We start from the raw sequence: 23,943 nt of genomic DNA, 5'->3' as shown, positions 1-23,943 counted from the left end.
CCCAGCTACTGGGGAGGCTGAGGCAGAAGAATTGCTTGAACCTGGGAGGCAGAGGTTGCAGTGAGCTGAGATTGTGCCATTGCACTCCAACCTGGACAACAAGAGCAAAACTCTGTCTCAAAAAATAAAATAAAATAAATGACAAAAATGAAAAGGAGCCAAAACTATATATCAAGTACTTGGAAAGTAAAGACTGAAAGTTAACTTGCATTAAACTCACAAAACCTTTTATATTCTTTTATGTAAATACTTTTTGCAAACAACAACTATGGATCAGAATAACCACATTTAAAACACATTTTGGAGTCTTTTTTTTAAAAGAGACATCGTCTCACCCTATTACCCAGGCTAGAGTTCACTGCAGCCTCAACCTCCCGGACTAAAGCAGTCCTCCTGCCTCAGCCTCCCAAGTAGCTGGGACTACAGGCATGTGCCACCATTCCCAGCTAATTTTTATCTTTTTGTAGAGATGAGGGTCTTTCTATGTTGTCCAAGCTGTTCTAGAACTCCTAGGCTCAAGCAATCCTCTCACCTTATCTCCTAATGTGCTGGGATTACAGACACGATCTATCATGCCCGGCTCAAAACACATTTTTTTTTATGTCAATATTTTTAGATAGTTAGAATCTCGTTCTAAGCCTTAAAGTAGCTTTGATTCTGCAATACAATTTTTTACAACTGTCTTAATACATGGAACCTATTTAAAAATAGACACTCCCTGAAGTCCTTTGTTCACAGGGTTACACACAGATGCTTAGATGTTCCAGTATCTAATATGGCCACAGTAGTCTTTTTTTCCCCATCTTTAGAAACCTACATGGGAACAAGCAGATGGAACAGATCTGAAGCCACTGTGTGTGTGAATGAAAACTCCCTTTTGCTTCATGCTGAAATGCTGTACATCTATTTTGGATTGTATATTTGTGTTTTTATGCTTTGATTCGTAGTAAATTGTTATGAAATTGATTTGCATTGAATACAAACTACAAATAAAAATAAATCAGTGGCTGAAAAAAAAGTCAATACAGCTTTTCCCTGATTCTCCTGGGACACTTGCTCTTGGAACCCAGCAGCCATGCTGTGAGGAAGCCCAAACTACAGCACACAGGGAGACCATACAGAGAAAATATGTGTGGTTGTTCCAGAAAGCAGCTCAGCTGAGGTCAAAGCTGATTAGTGGGAAAACCCACCAAGCATAGGAGTGAAGACACTTTCGGATGACTTCAACACTGGATGCTGAGTCATCTTCAACTTATGAGTCTTTCCAGATGAGGTTTCAGACATCATGGAGCTGTCTCCACTGTACTCTTTTTGAATTTCTGACCTACAGAATCTATAAGCATAAATAAAATGAAAATATAAAGTAAAACCAAAATGAGATACCACTTTATGCTCAATAGATTGGCTAAAATAAAAAAGCCAGGGTTGGGTGCTGTGGCTCACACCTGTAATCCCAGCATTTGGGAGGCCAAGGCAGGCAAATCACTTGCAACCAGGAGTTCGAGAGCAGCTTGGGCAACATGGTGAAAACCCGTCTCTACTAAAATATAAAAATTAGCAGGCTGTGGTGGCATGTGCCTGTAACTCAGCTACTCCAGAGGCTGAGGCAGAATTGCTTGAACCCAGGAGGTAGAGGTTACAGTGAGCTGAGAATGCACCACTGCACTCTGGCCTGGGTTACAGAGGGAGACTCTATCCAAAAAGATACTCAAAAAAACAAAACAAAACAAAAGTCCACACGCTATGGCTCAGACCTGTAATCTCAGCACTTTGGGAGGCTGAGGCAGGTGGATCACGAGGTCAGGAGCTCAGGACCAGCCTGGCCAATATAGTGAAACCCCATCTGTACTAAAAATACAAAAATTAGCTGGCCATGGAGTTACCCACCTGTAATCCCAGTTGCTGTGTGGCTGAGACAGAAGAATCACTTGTAACTGGGAGGTGAAGGTTGCTACTTCAATCCAGCCTGGGTGACAGAGCAAGACTCCATCTCAGAAAAAAAAAAAATAGATGATAACAAGTGGTGATGAGGATGTGGAGAAATAGGAACCCTAATACACCACCGACAGGAATGTAAAATGGTGCAGGCACTTTGGAAAAAAGTTTGGCAGTTCCTCAAAAAGTTATACGTACAGGCTGGGCACTGTGGCACTCGCCTATAATCCCAGCACTTTGTGAGGCTGAGATGAGAGAATCACTTGAGCCCAGGAGTTGGAATCCAGCCTGGTTAACACTATGGGACCCTATCTCTAAAAAAAAAAAAAAAAAAAAAATGGCAGCTGGGCACCGTGGCTCATGCTTGTAATCCCAGCACTTTGGGAGGCCCGAAGCAGGTGGATCACTTGAGGTCAGGAGTTTGAGAACAGCCTGGCCTACATGGTGAATCCCCATTTCTACTAAAAATACAAAAAATTAGCTGGGCGTGGTGGCACGTGCCTGTAATCCCAGATACTCAGTAGGCTGAGGCAAGAGAATTGCTTGAATCCGGGAGGTGTACATTGCAGTAAGCCAAGATCGAGCCATTGCACTCCAGCTTGGGCAACAAGAGCGAAACTCTATCTCAAACAAACAAACAAACGAAAACCTAAAAAGGGCCAGGCGCAGTGGCTCATGCCTGTAATCCCAGCACTTTGGGAGGCTAAGGCAGGTAGATCACTTGAAGTCAGGAGTTCGAGACCACCTTAGCCAACATGGTGGAACCCCATCTCTACTAAAAATACAAAAATTAGCCAGGCATGGTGGCACCTGCCTGTAATCCCAGCTACTCAGGAGGCTGAGGCAGGAGAATCACTTGAACCCAGGAGGTGGAGGTTAAAATAAAATAAACTTTATCTGTTATGGATTGCCTTTTCTGGATATTTCATATAATTGGACTCACACAGTATGTATCTTTTATGACTGGTTTCTTTAACCAGTCATAGATGGTATAGAATATCTTTTTGGAGTGATGAAAATGTTGTAAAATTGATTTGTTGTGATTATTATACACCCCTGTGTAAAAAGCAAATACCATTGAATTGCACATTTTAAATGGATGATGTTGTGATATGTGATTTAATCTCAATAAAGTAGTTAAAAATTAGTTTTGAAAAGTTCACACTGGCTGCTGAATGGAGAATGGGTTGTACTGGGGCAAAAGGAGAAACACAAAAATGTTTATGGGGCTAGAGAGGTGGTGTTGAAACAGAGAAGCAGGTGGATTAGAGAGATACTTTGAAAAGTCAACAGGACTTGCTAACGGGTTGGACCGGGAGAATGAGGGAGAGGGAGGAATGACTTCTGAGTTAACGAAAAGTAAACCTAAGAAATGATACATGATCAATAAATCCCAGTATCCAAGATGTACTCTGTGTTTTACTGGATTCAGATCCAAGAATCTAGTACTTGGAATAGGTTAGGGGTAGATTTAGGATATTTTACGACACCCTCCCACCCAGATCCAACAAGGTTATGTGGCAGAGCCCCCAGCTAACGGTTCTGCTCACTGAACCCTCCCCACCACCCCGCCTCTCTTGAGAGAACCACTTCTGTAGCAGGGTTCCCACAGCTCTTTGCCAGTCAGCTTCTTTCCTCTTGGGCCTCACCCCTTTTGGACCCTGCTCAATAGACTCTTGGCCGAGTGTAGACTCCTACTTCTCTTATCACTCTATGAGATACACTTTGAACCTCCATTACCTGTGACCATAAATGGCTAGAGACATTTCCAGTCCTTAATTCTAAATCAGGATGGGATGGAGTAGAGGTTGAGAGGAAGAGCTCAGAACCCAGAATCCTGCTCTAGACCAGCAGTGCTACCAAGAAGAATAGAACTCGTTTACTGATCATTGCTGTGTGTCAAACACCTTCCAAATGATTACTAACATTTCCTGAATGTTCACTTTGTGCCAGAAAACTCTTCTAAGCACTTTATGTGTACTGAGTCATTTAATCCTCACAGAAATCCTAGGAGATAGTATCTTCATTTTACAGATGAAATTGAAGGATGGAGAAGGGACAGTCTCTTGCCTAAGGATACACAAGTAATAAATGGCAACACAAGGATTCAAAGCAAGCAATCTGACTCAAGCTCAGTCCTCACCGCCAGCTTCTACTGCTACATGTAACACCTCATTTCATCCTGCTAGAAGTCCTCAGAGATAGGAACTGTTAGTAATCATTACCATTTCATGGATAAAGAAACTGAGGCATGGGGATTTTAATTAGTGTACCTGAGTTCACATCATTAGTAAATGGCAGACTCTCCAAATTGGAAGACAGTTGAAGAATGAAAATATTTATTTTTATTTTTTTCATTTTCATTTTTTTAATTATCATTTTTTGGTTTTTTAAATTATCATTTTTTCTTTTTTTTACTTTAATTTTTTTGTTTTTTTAAGATGGGGTTTCACCATGTTGGCCAGACTGGTCTTGAACTCCTGACCTCAGGTGATCCACCCACCTCGGCCTCCCAAAGTGCTGGGATTACAGGCGTGAGCCACCATGCCCAGCCTATTTTAATTTTTTAATTTTTTTTTTTTTGAGACGGAGTCTCACTCTGCTGCCTAGGCTGGAGTTCAGTGGCGCAATCTCGGCTCACTGCAACCTCCACCTCCCAGGTTCAAGCGATTCTCCTGCCTCAGCCTCCCCAGTAACTGGGATTACAGGTATGCACCACCATGCCTGGCTAATTTTTGTATTTTTAGTTGAAACAGGATTTCAAGATGTTGGCCCGGCTGGTCTCAAACTCCTGACCTCAGGTGATCTGCCTGCCTCGGCCTCTCAAAGTGCTGGGATTACAGGCATAAGCCACCATGCAGAAAATATTTATTTCTAACCTTTAGAGCACAAACTCTCTGCCTATATTAATTACATGGGGAGTCACCTTGCTGTGCTCCAAAACATTCACTTTCATCACCACATGGCTATCACCAGCGAAGTTTCTTTTTTTTTAAGATGGGGTTTCACCATGTCGGTCAGGCTGGTCTGGAATTCCTGACCTCAGGTGATCCGCCTGCCTTGGCCTCCAAAGTGCTTGGATTACAGCCGAGAGCCACCACGCCCGGCCTCTTTTTTTTTTTTTTGAGACAGAGTCTTGCTCTGTTGCCCCAGCTGGAGTGTAGTGCCATGATTTGGGCTCACTGCAACTCTACCTCCTGGGTTCAAGCGAGTTTCCTGCTTCAGCCTCCCAAATAGCTGGGATTACAGGCACCTGCCACTATGCCCAGCTAATTTTTGTATTTATAGTAGAGACAGGCTTTGCCATGGTGGCCAGGCTGGTCTTGAACTCCTGACTGAACTCCAGGTGATCCACCTGCCTCGGCGTCTCAAACTGCTAGGATTACAGGTGTGAGCCACAGAGCCTAGCCCAGCCAACAAAGTTTCTATCTACTTCTAGGTACTTGCCTAATTCTTCTCTACTCAAAAGAACAAACCAGCAAAGGCATCTACCCTGGTTAGTTTTTATAACTCCTATAGTGGGAGCGAAATCGCCGAAACACTGTAAATAACTGTTTCATACTTATGAACCATTGCTTTAAAAAAAGTCAAGTATATATTGTTAAAATTTCCTCTCATCATCAATTTCTGAATAGGCTGCTTGCTCAATGAAGCCTCTCATTGTTTCTGGGATGTCAACTGATAGCTGATAGTGCTTTATTTTACTCATTTTACCTTAACACAAAAACTCTTTCCATTCCTAGGCCAGGATTGTGTGTGCATGTATAATGCAACACCTCCTCCATCTCCAGCTTACCTTTCCTAAGATCGGACAACCTTTCAGTCCCACTATATTCTGGGTCAACTCCTTCGCATTTCCAATGTACCTGTACTCACCGGGTTATCAAAACATTTTGGGTAATTATGGACTTTTCTCAGTGCTAACTTCTTTTTCTGGTTTGTTTTGTTGAGGCAGGGTCTCTCTCTGTCATCTAGGCTGGAGTGCAGTGGCATAATCACGGCTCACTGCAGCCTTGAACTCCTGGGCTCAAGCAGTACTCCCACCTAAGCCTCCAGAATTACTGGGACTACAGGCGTGCGCCACCACACTCAGATGATTATTTTTATTTTTTTAAACAGTTGGGGGGTCTCACTATGTTGCTCAGCCTGGTCTCTACCACCTGGCCTCAAGTGACCCTCCTGCCTCCACCTCCCAAAGCTCTAGGATTATAGGCATGAGCCACCTTGCCTGGCCAACCTCTGGACCGACATAAACTTACTTCACTTACTCCATAGCCATCTGAGAATAGCTGTTATTTATTTTATTTATTTATTGAGATGGAGTCTCGCACTGTCATCCAGGCTGTAGTGCAGTGGCACGATCTCGGCTCACTGCAATCTCTGTCTCCTGGGTTCAAGCAATTCTCCTGCCTTCGAGCAATTCTCCTGCCTTAACCTTCCGAGTAGCTGGGACTACAGATGTATGACATCATGCCCAGCTATTTTTTTTTTTTTTGTATTTTTAGTAGAGACGGGGTTTCACTATGTTGGCCACGATGGTCTTGATCTCCTGATCTCGTGATCCATCTGCCTTGACCTCCCAAACTGCTGGGATTACAGGTGTGAGCCACTGCACCCAGTCTATTTATTTTTTAAGAGATGGGGGTCTTACTATATTGCCCAGGCTGGAGCACAGTGGGGATTACAGGTGTGATCATACTGCACTACAGCTCAGAACACCTGGGCTCGAGCAATCCTCCCCCCTCAGCCTCCCAAGTAGCTGGGACTACAGAGGTATATGAATAGGTGGTCAGACATGCTTCATCATACCGTCTTCCCTTTGGAATTCAGGCACAGCTAACCAGCATTAACACTAAAACAGTACCCTGGTTCCATCTTGGCTCACTGCAACCACTGCTTCCCAGCCTCAGGCAATCCTCCCACCTCAGCCTCCCAAGTAGCTGGGACCATAGGCAGGTGCCACCATATCTGGCTAAATTTTGGATTTTTTTGTAGAGATAGGGGTCTCACCATGTTGCCCAGGCTGGTCTTGAACTCCTGGTCTCAAGGTCTCCCAAAGTGTTGGGATTACAGGTGTGAGCCACTGCCCAGCTAGAACAGATTCTTTGTAGCAATAAGATACCAACGTGACAGCACACCCTGAGGGAAATCAAAGGTAAAATACATTGTTTTGACTTTTTTTTTTTTTGAGACAATTCACTCTTGTTGCCCAGGCTGGAGTGCAATGGCGTAATCTTGGCTCACTGTAACCTCCGTCTCCTGGGTTCAAGTGATTCTCCTGCCTCAGCCTCCCGAGTAGCTGTAGTAGTTTGTATTTTTAGTAGAGACAGGGTTTCTTCGTGTTTGTTAGGCTGGTCTAGAACTCCCGACCTCAGGTGATCTGCCTGCCTTGACCTCCCAAAGTGCTGGATTACAGACATGAGCCACCGTGCCTGCACTGTTTTGACTTTTGTTTTTTTTGAGATGGAGTTTCGCTCTTGTTACCCAGGCTGGAGTGCAATGGCGCGATCTCGGCTCACTACAACCTCCGCCTCCTGGGTTCAGGCAATTCTCCTGCCTCAGCCTCCTGAGTAGCTGGGATTACAGGCACGCGCCACCATGCCCAGCTATTTTTTTTTTTTTTAAATTTTTTTTATTTTTAGTAGAGACAGGGTTTCACCATGTTGACCATGATGGTCTCGATCTCTTGACCTCGTGATCCACCCGCCTCGGCCTCCCAAAGTGCTGGGATTACAGGCGTGTGCCACTGTGCCCGGCCCGGTGTTTTGACATATTTTTAAATGGCCCAGCAAAGCTGTCTGTAATCGGATAAGAAACATTTGCAATCTATTCTCTCCAAAGCCTGCTACCTGGAGGATTCATGTACATAATATCCTTGGTCTCTACAATCCCTTATCCTAACCCAGACAACTCTCTTATATGGATTCCAGGGCTTTAGATAAACTGTCAACCAATTGCCAAGCAGAAACATCTGTGAATTCACCTGGGACCTGGGAAGTCCAAACCAATGCACATCTTCCATGTACTAATTGATGTCTTATGTCTCCCTAAAATGTATAAAACCAAGCTATAGCCCAAACACCTTGGGCACGTTCTCAGGATCTCTTGGGGCTGTATCACAAGACATGGTCACTTGCATTTGGTTCAAAATTAAATCTCTTCGAATATTTTAGAGTTTGACTCTTTTTGTCTACCTCCCTTTCACATTATAAAAGTTTTCATAGGCCTCCCGGGCCTGTGGCGGAGTCCCCACTCATCCTGGTCTGCGTATTAGACCGTAGTTTTCATGAAGTGACACGTGAATAAAGAGGTTCTGCCCCTTCGCTCATGAGAGGCTGGATTATAAACCTGAATGTAGTTCTCTAAAAGGCACAATGGAATTTCTACTTTTCTTTCTGTTTTTTGAGACGGAGTTTTGCTCCTGTTACCCAGTCTGGAGTGCAATGGCGCGATCTCGGCTCACCGCAACCTCCGCCTCCTGGGTTCAAGCGATTCTCCTGCCTCAGCCTCCCGAGTAGCTGGGACTACAGGGGCGCACCACCATTCCCAGCTAATTTTTTTGTATTTTTAGTAGAGACAGGGTTTCACCATGTTGACCAGGATGGTCTCAATCTCTTGACCTCGTGATCCACCCGCCTCGGCCTCCCAAAGTGCTGGGATTATAGGCGTGAGCCACCGCGCCCGGCCTAGAATTTCTACTTTTCTGGTAATTATGTCAGCGGGAGGCCTCTCTGGAGCCCAGTAAACTCCTGCCCCCATGAAGTCTCTCTTCTAGTCAGCACTGAATAGTCTGTCCAACTCCATAGCAATAATTTTCATATTTATTTATTTATTCAAAGATGGAGTCTTGTTCTGTCGCCCAGGATAAAGTGCAGTGGCGTACTCGGCTTACTGCAACCTCTGCCGCCAAGGTTCAAGTGATTCTGCCGCCTCAGCCTCCCGAGTAGTTGGGATTACAGGCGCGCGCCACCACGCCCAGCTAATTTTTGTACTTTTAGTAAAGACAGGGTTTCGCCATGTTTGCCGTGCTGGTCTCGCACTCCTGACCTCAAGTGATCCACCCGCCTCAGCCTCCCATAGTGCTGGGATTACAGGCACGAGCGACCGAGCACTTGGTCTTCACCCATTATTTGTCAGGAAATTTCTGGCCAGCCTAGTATTTGCAGGTGTTGAGGTAACTAAAAACTTGTCTTCTGAAGAAATGCTCTTGCACGACTGAACCAGCTTCACAGGCACAATTCTGCACCGTTTCACTGCTTCACCAAAGCCAGCCCCGACAGGCCTCAAGCGCCGGTTTCCTCTCTTTGGTCGCACCAGCCAAAGCCAGGACTTTGCACTAGGCTAGGGCAAAGGCCTCTGGAAAGCCTCTCTTCCGCGCCCAGCGCCGCAGCTACCTTCTCAGAGACCTTTGAGGAAACGCGCTTGGGCAGCGTCACGTGCCTGCGACGTAATCTCCCAATGGGCAGCAGCGCTTGCTCACGTGACACGCTCAGGCCAATGCCTAGCGCCCGCGCACTTGGCTCCTGGTTGCTAGGCGACCCCAGCCCGATTATGGCGGTTGTAGTTCATCCTACTTAGATAACTCTGCGAGGTGCGGCCGGCTTGGATCACCTCCAGCGCCTGCGAGGGCTTCTCCTGGCTGCCGCTTGCGCTCTGGCGAATGTCCGGAGTGGCAGCCCCCTTCAAGGCTTGCACGAGGGCGTCCTGGCATCCGCGGTCAAGCGGCCCCTGCTGCTTCGGGGGCTGACCCTGCGGCTGGCTAGGCCCGGTCCACTCACGGACGCCCTGCCTTGGCTTGCTCAGCTCAGGAGAACCCGGGTCGACCCTGTGTCGCTGACACAGGGGTGTGGCTGAGGCAGTGGTGGGCAGGGAAACTAGTGCCTGCCTGGTGGTACTCACAGGCATGGAGCTTCCTGCAGACCTAGTGGCTTACTTCAGGTTTTATTGCTTTGGCCACCGAGGAGGAATGCTTGCCCCAAATGGTTACTGTCTTGAATAGTTGTTGAGTGAAAGGTAATGTGTTTCGATTAAATGTATATACGTGTATGTATATGTGTGTGTATATATATAATATATATTCCCGTGAATGAAAAGACTTAAATATTATTTTGGGTGCGGGGGGGGGGGTTAATGTATTTTGCATTAAAAAAAAAAAAAAAAAGATATCCCGTCGGTGGGACTCAGTGGCTCGCGCCTCTAATCCTAGCATTTTGGGAGGCTGAGGCTGTCGGATCACCTGAGGTCAAGAGGTCAAGACCAGCCCGTTCAACGTGGTGAAACCTCATCTCTACGAAAATACAAAAATTAGCCGGGCATGATGGCAGGTGCCTGTAATCCCAGCTACTCGGGAGGCTGAGGCGGCAGAGTAACTTCAACCCAGGAGGCAGAGGTTGCAGTAAGCCGAGATCGCACCATTGCACTCCAGCCTGGGCCACAGAGTGAGACCCCGTCTCAAAACAACAACAAGAAAACAAAACAAAACAAAAAAAAACCAATCCTGTCTTTGGGATATCTAGTAACAGTGGCAATCTTACTGCTCTTCAGGATTTTCAGTCTAGAAATGGTTGTGGAGTGCCTGGGACTTGTATGTAGCTCACTGTTTGTTAGAGGGTTTGGTATTTCACGTGTATTTAATTTATATTTGGATTGGATTTTATTTACATTTAAAAAATTTTTTTATTTTTATTTTTATTTTTTTTAAAGACAGGGTTTCACCATGTTGATCAGGCTGGTCATGAACTCCCGACCTCAGGTTATCCGCCCGCCTTAGTGCTCGGATTACAGTCGTGAGCCACCACGCCCGGCCTTTACTTACTTTTCTAATCATCAGTCTGTGAACTAAAGTGAACAAACAGGTTTCAGTGCCCTTTGTTTTCAGACATGAGGAAACTTCACCGGAGAAATGACAGTCATGCGATGTTTAACAGAGATATGAGAAATGCATCTTAGGTGACTCCATTGTTCATTGGAATATCATAGAGCGTACTTTCTGTTTTTTTTTGAGACAGGGCCTTGCTGTGTCACCCAGGCTGCAGTACAGTGATGCCATCACAGCTCACTGCAGCCTCGACCTGCTGTGATCCTTCTGCCTCGGCCTCCTGAGTAGCTGAGATTTACAGGCATGCATCACCATGCCAGGCTAATTTTTAAAAAATTAAATTATATATTTTTTGTATATTTTAATTTTCTTTTTATAGAGAAAGGGCCTTGCTGTGTTGCTTAGGCTGATCTTGAACTCCTGGTCTCAAGCAGTCTGCTCTGCCTGCCTCAGCCTCCTGAAGTGCTGGGATCACAGGTGTGAGCTACTATGCCCAGACCACACCGGCTAATTTAAAATTTTTCTGTATAGACAGGGTTTCTCCCTCTGTTGCCCAGTCTGGTCTCCAACTCCTGGGCTCAATCAGTTTTCCTGCCTTGGCCTCCTGAAGTGCTGGAATTACAGGCATGAGCCACTAAGCCCTGCCCATAGAGTGTACTTATGCAAACCTAGATGGTATAGCCTATTGCTCCTAGGCTACAAATCTCTACAGCATGTTACTGTACTAAATACTGCAGTTGTTTTTGTTTGTTTGTTTGAGACGAAGTCTCGCTCTTGTTGCCAAGGCTGGAGTGCAGTGGCATGGTCTCGGTTCACTGCAACCTCCGCCTTCCGGGTTCAAGTGATTCTCGTAGCTGGGATTACAGGCACGTGCCACCAAGCCCTGCAACCGAACCTGGGTGACAAGAGCTAATTTTTTTTGTATTTTTAGTAGAGATGGGGTTTCACCATGTTGGCCAGGCTGGTCTGGAACTCCTAACCTCAGGCGCTCTGCCCACCTTGGTCTCCCAAAGTGCTAGGAATATAAGTGTGAGCCACTGCACACGAAAGTGTTAGGATTATAGGTGTGAGCCACTGCACCTGGCTACTGTAGGCAATTGTAACACAATGGTTAGTATTTTTGTATCTAAACATAGAAAAGGTACAATAAAAATACAGTATTGTAATCTGATGGGACCACTGTCTTATATGCAGTCTGTTGTGGACTCAAGATTATGTAACTTGACTGTGCTCAATGTATTGCATGGAGAGAGTGCTTCTCAAACATGAGTGTGTGTAGTAACCACTTAGGGATCTTGTTAAACAGCATATTTAGATTCATTAGGTCTGGAACAGGTCCTGAGAATTTCTGCAGTTCTGACAAGCTTCCAGGTGTAGATGATTCTGCTAGTCTGATGCATGCCTCAAATAGCAGTAGCCCTAAGTGACACGGTTAACAGCACAGTTGCCTCCTTTCCAAATCTGATTCTTATGGCCAAATTCTTCACATTTATGAAATTTCAGTTACATATGAAGAGAAAGTCATAGGGTGGAAATGACAAATAGCGTTACCTAGATAGAATTTTTATAGAGGATTCATTTTGCTGATTTTATTATTTGACAATCTGCTAATTCACAACATTAGAAATAATGGTTTTAAAAGTATCAAGCTGGCCAGGTGCAGTAACTTGCACCTGTAATCCCAGCACTTTGGGAGGCTGAGGCTTGGCGGATCACTTGAGGTCAGGAGTTTGAGACCAGCCTGGCCAACATAGTGAAACCTGTCTCTACGAAAAATACAAAAATTAGCCAGGCATGGTGGCAGGCGCCTGTAATCCCAGCTACTCAGGAGGCTGAGACAGGAGAATCACTTGAACCTGGGATGCAGAGGTTGCAGTGAGCTGAGATTGCAGCACTGCACTCCAGCCTGGGGGACAAGAGTGAGACTTTGTTTCAAAAAAAAAAAAAAAGTCTTTAACCAGCCTGTAATCCTAGCACTTTGGGAGGTTGAGGTAGGAGGCTCACTTGAGCCCAGGAATTCAAGACTAGTCTGGGAAATATAGTGAGACTTAATCTCTACAGAGACTGTAAAGAATTAGCAAAAGATCATTAAATCAGTTATGGTTCCTTAATAAATAATAATAATAAAAAAAGAATTAACAAAAGAATTAGCAGGGCATGGTGACATGCTCCTGTACTCCCAGTTTCTCAGGGGGCTCAGGCAGGAGAGTCACTTGATCCCAGGATGTCAAGGCTGCAGTAAGCCATGATCGTGCCATGCACTCCACCCCAGGGTGACAGCAAGAAAGGTTTTATTCAAATAGGTGAAATTCTCCCTGACATTGGAGTTCATACTTAGAGGACCCATACATCTGTAGTTGACTCATGCTGACTGGCCAAGTATGTCTAGCCGTTCTTCAAAAAGCTTCATCGGATGAGTTCACCCCTACTGTTCTTTTATTTTTGTTATGCAGTGGCATGATCACAGCTCACTGCAGCCTTGAACTCCTAAGCTCAAGTGATCCTCCCACCTCAGCCTCCTGAGTAGCTAGGACTGTAGGCGAACGCACCATGCCAAGCTAATTTTTGTATTTTTTGTAGAGACAGGGTTTTACTGTGTTGCCCAGACTGGTCTTGAACTCCTGGGCTCAATCAGTCTGCTCACCTTGGCCTCCCAAAGTGCTGGGATTACAGATGTGAGCCACTGCAACGGCCAGAGGTCACCCCTACCATCCTGAATACAAAGACTAAGCAGTGAAGACTAGCCAATATTTGCTCTATTTATAAGAGAAGAAATTTCAGATTGCTTAAGAAAAATTAGACATCCAGGAATGCAGCACAGTGATTAACAGAATTGACAGCATTTCATTTATGTAAAAGCTTATGTAAAGTATTTTATTACCATTAGGAAACATTTTAATGGCTTGGCAAGGTAGCTCACGCCTGTTGTCTGAGCACTTTGGGAGGCTGAGGTGGGCAGATCACTTGAAGGAGTTTGAGACCAGCCTGACCAACATGGTGAAATCCTGTCTCTATGAAAAATACAAAAATCAACTGGATGTGGTGGTGCGTGCCTATAATCCCAGCTCCTCAGGAACCTGAGGCAGGACGATCTCTTGAACCCAGGAGGTGGAGGTTGCAGTGAGCTAGGTGACAGAGTAAGACTCCATCTCAAAGAAAAAAAGCAAAGACAAGATTTGAAGGTCTCAAATAGGATCTTTTGACTCAGATACGGTATTGAGATTTTCTTTTTTTTTTTGAGACAAAGTCCTGCTCTTTTGCCCAGGGTGGAATGCAGTGGTGAAATTTTGGCTTACTGCAAACTTTGTCCCCCGGATTCAAAGGATTCTCTTGCCTCAGCCCTCCTGAGTGACTGGGCTTATGGGCATGCCCCACTACACCTGGCTAATTTTTATATCTCTAGTAGAGATGGGGTTTCACCATGTTGACCAGGCTGGTTTCAAACTCCTGACCTAAGATGATCCACTCGCTTTGGCCTCCCAAAGTTCTGGGATTGCAGGCATGAGCTACCATGCCCAGCCATTTATTAATTTTTGATAGCTCCTCTTGCTGTTTCTTCAAGTTTACTAATTTTTAGCAGTGTTTAATATACAATTAATTCTATCCTTGTTGATTTTCATTTCAGACATTATAGTTTTCATCTCTAGAAGTTTAATTATATTTTTTGCATCTCCCATGTATCTCTCTAACAGTTTGAACCTGTGGAATCTAGTCATGGCAACTGTTTTAATGTCTTTGACACTAATTCCAACATCGGTGTCACTTCTGGGTGAGTTTTATTAATGACTGATTTGCCCCTCATCATGGGTCATATTTTCTCATCTCTCTACATGCCAGGTAATTTTTGATTATATGCCAGATATTATGAATTTAACTTGTTTGGTGCTAGTTATTTTTATATTGCTATAAATCCCCTTGAGCATTGTTGTGGGGTACAGTTAAGTTACGAAAAAAGTTTGATCCTTTTGGGTCTTGCTTTTAAGATTTGTTAGGAAAGGTGGGGTGCAGGGCTGACACCTGTAATCCCAACACATTGGGAGGCTGAGGTGGGCAGATCAACTGAGGTCAGGAGTTTGAGACCATCACATAATGAAACCCCATGTCTACTAAAAATACAAAAATTATCTGGGCATGGTGGCAGGCATCTGTAACCCTAGCTACTCAGGATGCTGAGGCAGGAGAATCACTTGAACCCAGGAGGTGGAGGTTGCAATGAGCTGGGATCATGCCACTGCACTTTAGCCTGGGCAACAGAGCAAGACTCTGTCTCAAAAAAAAAAAAAAAATCTATATATATTTATTAGGCAGGACCAGAGCAATGCCAACTCTAAGGCTAATTATTCCCCTGAGGCAAGACCTTCATAAGTACTCTTGCCAATCCCCATAAATTATGAGTTTTTCTAATCGGGATCATAGGAGCAGGCACTATTCCCTCTAATCCAGTGGTCCTCAGTCTCCAGGCCTTGGACTAGTACCAGCTGGTGGCCTGATAGGAACTGGGCCGCACAGCAGGAGGTGAGTGGCAGGTGAGCGAGCATTACTGCCTGGGCTGTGTCTCCTGTCAGATCAGCTGCAGCATTCAGTTCTCATAGGAGCACAAACCCTGTTGTGAACTCTGCACGTGAAGGATCTGATAGGTTGCCCACGCCTTATGAGCATCGAACAAATGTCTGATGAACTGAGGTGGAAGAGTTTCATTCTGAAACTCCAAAAAGGTTAGGAACTGCTGCTGTAATCCTTTTATGTGGTTCCTTCTTCAGCCTTGTGTAGTTTTCTTACACTTGTATCCTCAGCAGTACTCTGCTAAATGCTAGAGGGAGACCCTTGACAGATCTCTGGGGTACTGTCTGAATAGCTCCCTTCCTCTGGTATTCTGTCCTTTCAATCTGGCTGCCTTGGTCTACCTGGACTCAGCTCTGTCTCCTCAGCTCAGGGATTTCACCAGGCCCTTCCTTACTTTGCCCTTCCTGCACTAGAGCCTGGAAACTCTCAAGGCAGTAAGTTGGAGCAATAATAGGGCTCACCTCATTTGTTGTCCTTTTTTCAGGGATTACTGTCCTTTGTGGCCTGATATCTAGTGTCTTGAAAACTATTTCTTACATTTTTTGGGGTCTAGATTTTGGTTATTTACATGGGAAAGTAAATCCAGTCGCTGTTTATCTTCACTTCTGGAAGTGGAAGTCCAAATACCACACCCACCTGGTACACTTTTACCACCCCAAACCATTGAATATGGAAACTGTTTTAAGTGAGGTTGTATACTATTGAACTCACATCCAGTTACTTCCAGGGGAAGACAGCTGTTATCCTGCCTTGATATCCCTGACAGACTTAACCAATGCCTGGCACTTGGCTTGACATTCACTGAATGCTGGAGAGCATGAATAAACTATTTTGAGCAAACAGCTGTTGATCAGCTTATGGTGTTTTCTTTCATTTGTTGATGGGCTTTTGCAATTTTCTTTTTGCCTGCCAGCAGCAAAAGGAAGCCAGGCAAAATGGACATTTCTGGGACTTGTTACTCATGATTGTAATTATCCCCAAAAATGCACCCTTTAAGAAGCTTTTTTATAGACATGAGGGAACTTTTGGGGGTGACAGAAATGTTCTAAAACTGAGTTCTGATGGTTGCACAAGGTTACTAAAAATCATCAAACTGTACACCTAAAATACGGGTGAATTTTGTGGTATGTAAATTATACCTAAAAAAAGGTTTTTTAAAAAGCTTATCTGAAAGATTTCTAGGCATTTTAAGGTGAAAAAAGGACATTGCCAACCAATTTGTACAGGGGAAATCCAGTTAAGGGCTGGGCAAGGTGGCTCATGCCTGTGATCCTAGCACTTTGGGAGGCCAAGGCAGGTGGATCACCTGACGTCAGGAGTTCAAGGCCAGCCTGGCCAACATGGTGAAACCACGTCTCTACTAAAAATACAAAAAAATTAGCTGGGTGTGCCGGCGGGCACCTGTAATTCCAGCTACTTGGGAGGCTGAGTCAGGAGAATCACTTGAACCCGGGAGGTGGAGGTTGCAGTGGAACGGAGATTGTGCCACTGCACTCCAACCTGGGGACAGAGTGAAACTCCATCTCCAAAAAACAACAATAAAAGTGAAGTTAATTTGGCTGGCATTTGTGCTGCCTGGAAGATTGGGACTCTGGTGAGAGCTTCAGGCTGCTTCCACTCATGGCAAAAGGCAGAATTGAGCCAATGTGTTGTGAGCAGAGATCAGGTAGCAAGAGACAGCGGAGGTGCCAAGTTATTTTTAACAACCAGCTCTTGTGGAAAGGAACAGAGTGAGAACTCACTGCCCTCTTCCCCTCAACAAGGCACTGTTTATTCCTGAGGGATCTACCCCCATGACTCAGACACCTGCCATTAGGGGGAAAAAGTTCAACTTGAGATTTGGAGGGAATGAACATCCAAACTTTAGCAGTGTCCTACAATTTAGCTCAATTCTGACACTGAATACCTGGAAATAGCATCAGGTCCCACAGGTTACCGGCTTATTCCCGTAAGACTGATCCACTTCAGATACCAGGTGCTAGTCCTGGGTTGTCACCTGTACTTCTTGCAGACTTGCTGTAAATTACAAGTCCCCACCATCCCCTCCTCCTCGGGTCTGATCATCTGCTAGGACAGCTCACAGGACTTGGAATGGTTTATCCACATTACCATTTATTGTGAAAGAACACAACGTAGGAACAGCCAGTGGAAGAGCTGCATAGGGCAAGGAACATGGGAAGGGCTGTGGAGCTTCCATGCCATCTTCAGGAATGCCACCTCCCCAAACCTCCACATGTTCACCACCTGGAAGCTCTTTGAACCCTATTCTATTGGGATTTGATGAAGGTTTCATTACATAAGCATGATTAATTAAATGATTGATCATTGAGCTGGGTGGAATGGCTCATGCCTACAAACCTAGCACTTCAGGAGGCCAAGGTGGAAGAATTGCTTGAATTCAGGAGTTCAAGACCACCTCGAGCAACATAGGGAGACCCTCGTCTCTATTAAAAATTTAAAATATTATCTGGGTATGGTGGTGCACTCGGTCCTAGCTACTGAGGAGGCTAAGGTGAGAAAATCACTTGAGCCCAGGAGATTGAGGTTGCAGTGAGTGGTGATTGTGCCACTGCACTCGGGCCTGGGCAACAGAGCAAGATCCTGTCTCAGGAAAAAAAATTCCTAGTACTTTGGGTGGCCAAGGTGGGAGGACTGCTTGAGCCCAGGAGTTTGAGACCAGCCTGGGCAAAATTTGGCCAAGGTGGAAGGATCATTTGAGCCCAGGAATTTGAGCCCCTTCCCCTCAACAAGGCATTGCTTATTCCTGAGGGATCTACCCCCAGGAGATCTAAAAGCAGCCTGGGCAAAGTTTTGAGACCCTGTCTCTAAAAAAAATTTTTTAAATTAGTAGGACATGGTGGCACTTGCCTATTATAGTCCCAGCTGCTTGGGGTGGGGGGTGGGAGAATCGCTTAAGCCCATGAGTTTGAGGCTGCAGTAAGTTATAATCAGGCCACTGCACTCCCATCCTGGGTGACAGAATGATACCCTGTATCTAAGCAAATGATAAATATGATTTTATTGGATAATTGGAAGGACAAATGAGATAAAACATGTCAACTACTGAATTCAGAAAGAAATTGGGCTGCAAAGGCAAATCACAGTAAAAGAGAACAAGTTGGTGTGTGCCTGTAGTTCCAGCTATTCAGGAGGCGGAGGCAGGGGCTCACTTGAGTCCAGGAGTTCCAGATTGCGGTGTGCCATCATTGCACCTGTGAGTAGCCATTGTACTCTAGCCCTCCAGCCTGGGTGACCTAGCAAGACACAGTCTAAAAGAAGAAGAAAAAAGAATATCAAACCATTGATTTTATACCATAGAATGTATCACACATTTGTATGTGATATCCATCTCTGTACTTCAATCATTAATTCTTACCTTCCAAAAATGTTTAATAATGTTTTTCTGGTTTTAATCGCCCAGCACAAATTGGCTTATATTTGGATTTCTCTAAACAGCATTTTTCCACATCCTTGAGCTTTGTACCACTTTAGAACCTTGGTTTGAAGCTACGGTCCTGTTAATCATCAATTACCGAGTATTCATTCTGACTGATAACTTGAGTCAGATCTATGTACCCAGAGCATATAGTTCATAATTAACAATCAGCTCTTGTATTTGTCAGTGCTTCCTTCCCTCCTAAGGACCAGGTTGATGGTGAACATCATCACTGGAAAATCAGGAAAGGTTATAGTCCCCACTTTGCAGAGGAAGAAGGGCTACTCAGAAGCAGGTAACCTCCTTAGGACAAGAAAAATGCCATCTAAAAGAAATGCATAGGTGACTGGTTGGGGCCTGAAAGAAATCTGAATATTATCTTTTTCCTTTTTTTTCTTTTGAGACGGAGTCTTGCTTTGTTGCCCAGACTGGAGTGCAGTAGCGCGATCCTGGCTTATTGTAACCTCCACCGCCCAGGTTCAAGCAATTCTGCCTCAACTTCCTGAGTAGCTGGGATTACAGGTACCTGCCACCATGCCCGGCTAATTTTTGATATTTTTAGTAGAGACAGAGTTTCACCATGCTGGCCAGGCTGGTCTTGAACGCCTGACCTCAGGCAATCTGCCCGCCTTGGCCTCACAAAGTGCTGGGATTACAGGTGTGAGCCACCGTGGCTGGCCCTGAATATTTTCTTCAATAAAAAATTAAATGGTACAACGATGACATTAAGATAACCATTGTGTGATAAAACTTGAGATTTCAGGATGAAATTAGAATGACTAAATATTTTTCCAGGTGATTTGGGAGGTGACATAAACTGTGTCACCTGACTGAATAATTGAAGGAGAACTCTATTTCCTGAGTTCTTTTTTCCTTTGTTAGATGATCAAGAAGCAGTTTTCTGTGCCCTCTCCTGGCTTGATTCTAAAACTGCATAACATTTAGCCTCACTGGGTGGGTCTTTGAGATAAATTCATGCTCTTCCCTCCCTTTCTCCTGCTCATAGGAGGCTCATTTTATTTTACTTTATTTATTGAGATGCAGCTTCACTCTGTTGCCCAGGCTGGAGTGCAGTGGCACGATTTCGGCTCACTGCAACCGCTGCCTCCGGGCTTCAAGCCATTCTTGTGTCTTAGCCTCCAGAGTAGCTGGGATTGCCCAACTAATTTGTGTGTGTGTGTGTGTGTGTGTGTGTGTGTGTGTGTATGTATTTAGTAGAGATGAGTTTCACCATGTTGACCAGGCTGGTCTCAAACTTCTGCCCTCAAGAAATCTGCCTGTGTTGGCCTCCCAAAGTGCTCTTACAGGCATGAGCCATTGTGCCCGGCCTTTTTTTTTTTTTGAGACAGAGCCTCACTCTGTTGCCCAGGCTGGCATGCAATGGTGAGATCTTGGCTCACTGCAACATCCATCTCCTAGGTTCAAGCAGTTCTGCCTCAGCCTCCCAAGTAGCTGTGGTAGCATGCACCACCACACCCAGCTAATTTTTTGTATTTTTAGTAAAGAAGGGGTTTCACCATGTTGGCCAGGTTGGTCTTAAACTCCTGACCTCAGATGATCTGCCCGCCTCAGCCTTCAAAGTGCTGGGATTACAGGCCTGAGCCACTGCACCTGGCCTTTTTTTTTTTTTTTTTTAGACGGAGTCTCACTCTCATCCAGCTGGATTGCAGTGGGAAAATCTTGGCTCACTACAACATCCATCTCCCAGTTTCAAGCAGTCCTCCTGTCTCTTCCTCCCAAGTAGCTGTCGTAGCATGCACCACCACAGCCTGCTAATTTTTGTATTTTTAGTAAAGAAGGGGTTTCACTATGTTGGCCAGGCTGGTCTCAAACTCCGACCTCAAAGGGTCCACTCACCTTGGTCTCCCAAAGTGCTGGGATTACAGGTGTTAGCCACCGCACCTGGCCAATAAGTGTATAATTTTATAGGTAAAGTGAATAGAATAGTGGGGATTTTGACAAGTTTTGATGTCACAAAGATTCTTTGTTTTTGTTTTTGTTTTTGTTTTTTGAGACGGAGTTTCCCTCTTGTTACCCAGGCTGGAGGGCAATGGCGCAATCTTGGCTCACCGCAACCTCCACCTTCTGGGTTCAAGCAATTCTCCTGCCTCAGCCTCCCAAATAGCTGGGACTACAGGCACGTGCCACCATGCCCAGCTAATTTTTGTATTTTTAGTAGAGACGGGGTTTCACTATGTTGACCAGGATGGTCTCTATCTCTTGACCTCATGATCCACCTGCCTTGGCCTCCCAAAGTACTGGGATTATAGGCGTGAGCCTCCACACCCGGCCTGTTTGTTTTTAGAGATGGGGTCTCACTATGTTGCCCAGGCTGGAGTGCAATGGCTATTCACAGGCGAGATCCCACTACTGATCAGCATTGTAGTTTTGACCTGCTCTGTTTCCGACGTGGGCCAGTTCACCCTCCCTTAGGCAACCTGGTGGTTCCCCGCACCTGGGAGGTCACCATACTGATGCCGAACTTAGTGTGGACACCTGATCGGCATAGTACACTACAGCCTAGAATTCCTGGGCTCAAGCGATCCTCCCACCTCAGCCCCCAGAGTAACTGGGACTATAGGCACATGCCACCATGCCCAGGTGTTTTTTTTTGAGATGGAGTTTTGCTGTTGTTATCCGGGCTGGAGTGCAATGGCACGATCTCGGCTCACCGCAACCTCCGCCTTCTGGGTTCAAGCAATTCTTCTGCCTCAGCCTCCCGAGTAGCTGGGACTACAGGCGTGCACCACTGCGCCTGGCCGCCGTTTGTTTTTTTGAGATGGAGTCTTGGTCTGTTGCTCAGGTTGAAGTGCAATGGTATGATCTCGGCTCACTGCAACCTCCACCTCCCAGGTTCAAGCAATTCTCCTGCCTCAGCCTCCAGAGTAGTCGGGATTACAGGCGCACACCACCAAGCCCAGCTGATATTTATCTTTTTGGTAGAGACAGGGTTTCACCATGTTGGCCAGGCTGGTCTGGGACTCCTGACCTCAAGTGATCTGCCTGCCTCAGCCTCCAAAAGTGCTCAGGTTACGGGTGTGAGCCACCGTGCTGGGCCAGAAAGATTCTTTGCTTGGCCAAACTTTAGCACCCCTCCCAGCTTTTGGGCCATAAATTTCCACTTGCCATGCTGTTGTAAACCCAAAAGGTCTGAGACAGGTCTCCATCAATTTTCAAGTTTATTTTGCCAAGGTTGTGGATGTGTCTGGGAAAGACACAAGCTACAGTGGGATCTGTGGCCTGCACTCTTTCCCAGGAGGATTTGGAGAACTTCAGCATTTAAAGGGGAAAAAGTGGGCAGGAGGGGAAAGAGGAACAGCCAATTATTTATAAAATTATTCAGAAAATCTACTTTATATTAAGTAAAGTAAACATAGAGTAGAGGAAGAAGTATGCGTTTGTCTCCTTGGCAGGGGCAGGGGCCAGGGGTGGGGGAAATGATCTCCAGTCTTATCTTTGTCTCTTACCTGTGAAAATAAGCTGTTAATTTACATTGTCAGGATGGGGAAGGCCACCCGGGGAAATATGTGGCCTCTCTCTTGCAGCTACCTGTTTAGGAACAGCAAGAAAAAAAGCAATTTTTTACACACTCAGTTCCCAAGCTTAACTTTTTCCTTTGGCGTAGTGAGTCTGAGGTCCCGAGATCTTCTCTTCCTTTCACACTGTATTGAGCTGAGAGCCCAGTCTCTCTCCTCAGCTACAAGATTCCATTGTAGTGGTCGCTATACCTATCTCAAGGGTCCTGAATAAAGTTTTCCTTAACATGCCTTAACAAGTATCATTAGATACTTTTTTCTTTTTTGGTCAGGGTCTCGATATGTTGTTCAAGCTGCAGTGCAGTGATGCAAACAGCTCACAGCAGTCTCCACCTCCCAGGATCCAGCAAACCTCCTGCCTTAGCCTCCTGAGTGGCTGGACTACAGGCATGTGCCACCATGCCCAGCTAATAAAAAAAAATTTGGGGGGGGAGGGGACAGGGTCTCATTATGTTGCCCAGGCTATTTTTTTCTTTTTTTTTTGACATGGAGCTTTTTTTTTGACATGCAATGGCACGATCTTGGCTCACTAAAACCTCTGCCTCCCAGGTTCAAGCAATTCTCCTGCCTCAGCCTCCCAAGTAGCTGGGATTACAGGCATGTGCCATCGTGCCTGGTTAATATTCTATTTTTAGTAGAGAAGGGGTTTCTCCATGTTGGTTAGGCTGATCTCGAACTCCTGACCTCAGGTTATCTGCCTGCCTTGGCCTCCCAAAGTGCTGGGATTACAGGTGTGAGCCACAGCAACCAACCTACCCAGGCTAATTTTTTTCTTTAACAGATGAAAGTATTCTGAACATGCTAAACAATATCTATGTTTTTATTTAGGGCTAGGGGACAAAAAAGGTGAAGATGAATGTTGATGTAGCAAGGCGAATGAGTGTCACAGGCAGGCAGGCTGGGAGGCTAGAGTTGCTGCAGGGTCATTTCTGAGCTTCTGCAAGTACAGACAAGTTCAGCGTTGACTCCTCCAGAGTCCCTGCCAGCAGGCCAAAGGGAATCCATCCAGACAACTGAAATGCACATGGTGTTTTCCCCACACTCAGGCTGTCAGTTTTGTTGACTGAAATACTCCTCACCCCAGAGCTGCTTTTCACAGTTGTAGAAGATCTGTTCAATCATTCACTCACAAAACATTTATTACTTGTGTTTTACAAGGTACTGCCCTTGGAGGACACCCAAGAGGATGAAGCAGATATTGGAAATTATAGTTGACTAGACGGGTACTTCCTACCCTTCTTCCTGTCATGGCACACATAGAAAATGATACAATTTGTATAAAGCATTAAATATTGAGTGAATATAAAATCTCCAAATACAGTATTTTCAAATTTTAGCTTTTTTTTTTTTTGAGACCGAGTCTTGCTCTGTCGCCCAGGCTGGAGTGCAATGGTACGACCACAGCTCACTGCAGACTTAACCTCCTGGACTCAAGCAACCCTCCCACTTCAGCCTCCCAAGTAGCTGGGACCACAGGCTTGTGCCCCATGTCCACCTGATTTTTTATTTGTAGAGATGGGGTGTAGGCCAGGTGCAGTGGCTCATGCCTGTAATCCCAGCACTTTGGGTGGCTGAGGCGGGTGGATCACTTGAGTTCAGGAGTTTGAGACCAGCCTGGCCAACATGGTGAAAACCCATCTCTACTAAAAATACAA

General features: G+C 45.3%; 1 long non-coding RNA gene across 1 annotated transcript; it reads left to right on the top strand.

Moving 5' to 3' along the window:
* The first annotated feature begins 9,889 nt into the window (after window positions 1-9,889).
* On the top strand, window positions 9,890-23,583 carry LOC144576935 (uncharacterized). The gene is made up of 3 exons (XR_013519809.1): window positions 9,890-9,948; window positions 14,446-14,522; window positions 23,447-23,583. It is a non-coding gene; the product is annotated as an uncharacterized LOC144576935 (long non-coding RNA).
* Window positions 23,584-23,943: the final 360 nt, after the last annotated feature.

Source organism: Callithrix jacchus, chromosome 7, assembly GCF_049354715.1.
Source record: "Callithrix jacchus isolate 240 chromosome 7, calJac240_pri, whole genome shotgun sequence".
NCBI lineage: Eukaryota > Metazoa > Chordata > Mammalia > Primates > Cebidae > Callithrix > Callithrix jacchus.
The sequence above is the reverse complement of the archived record's forward strand: the minus strand, read 5'-3'. Positions and strand labels throughout refer to the sequence as shown.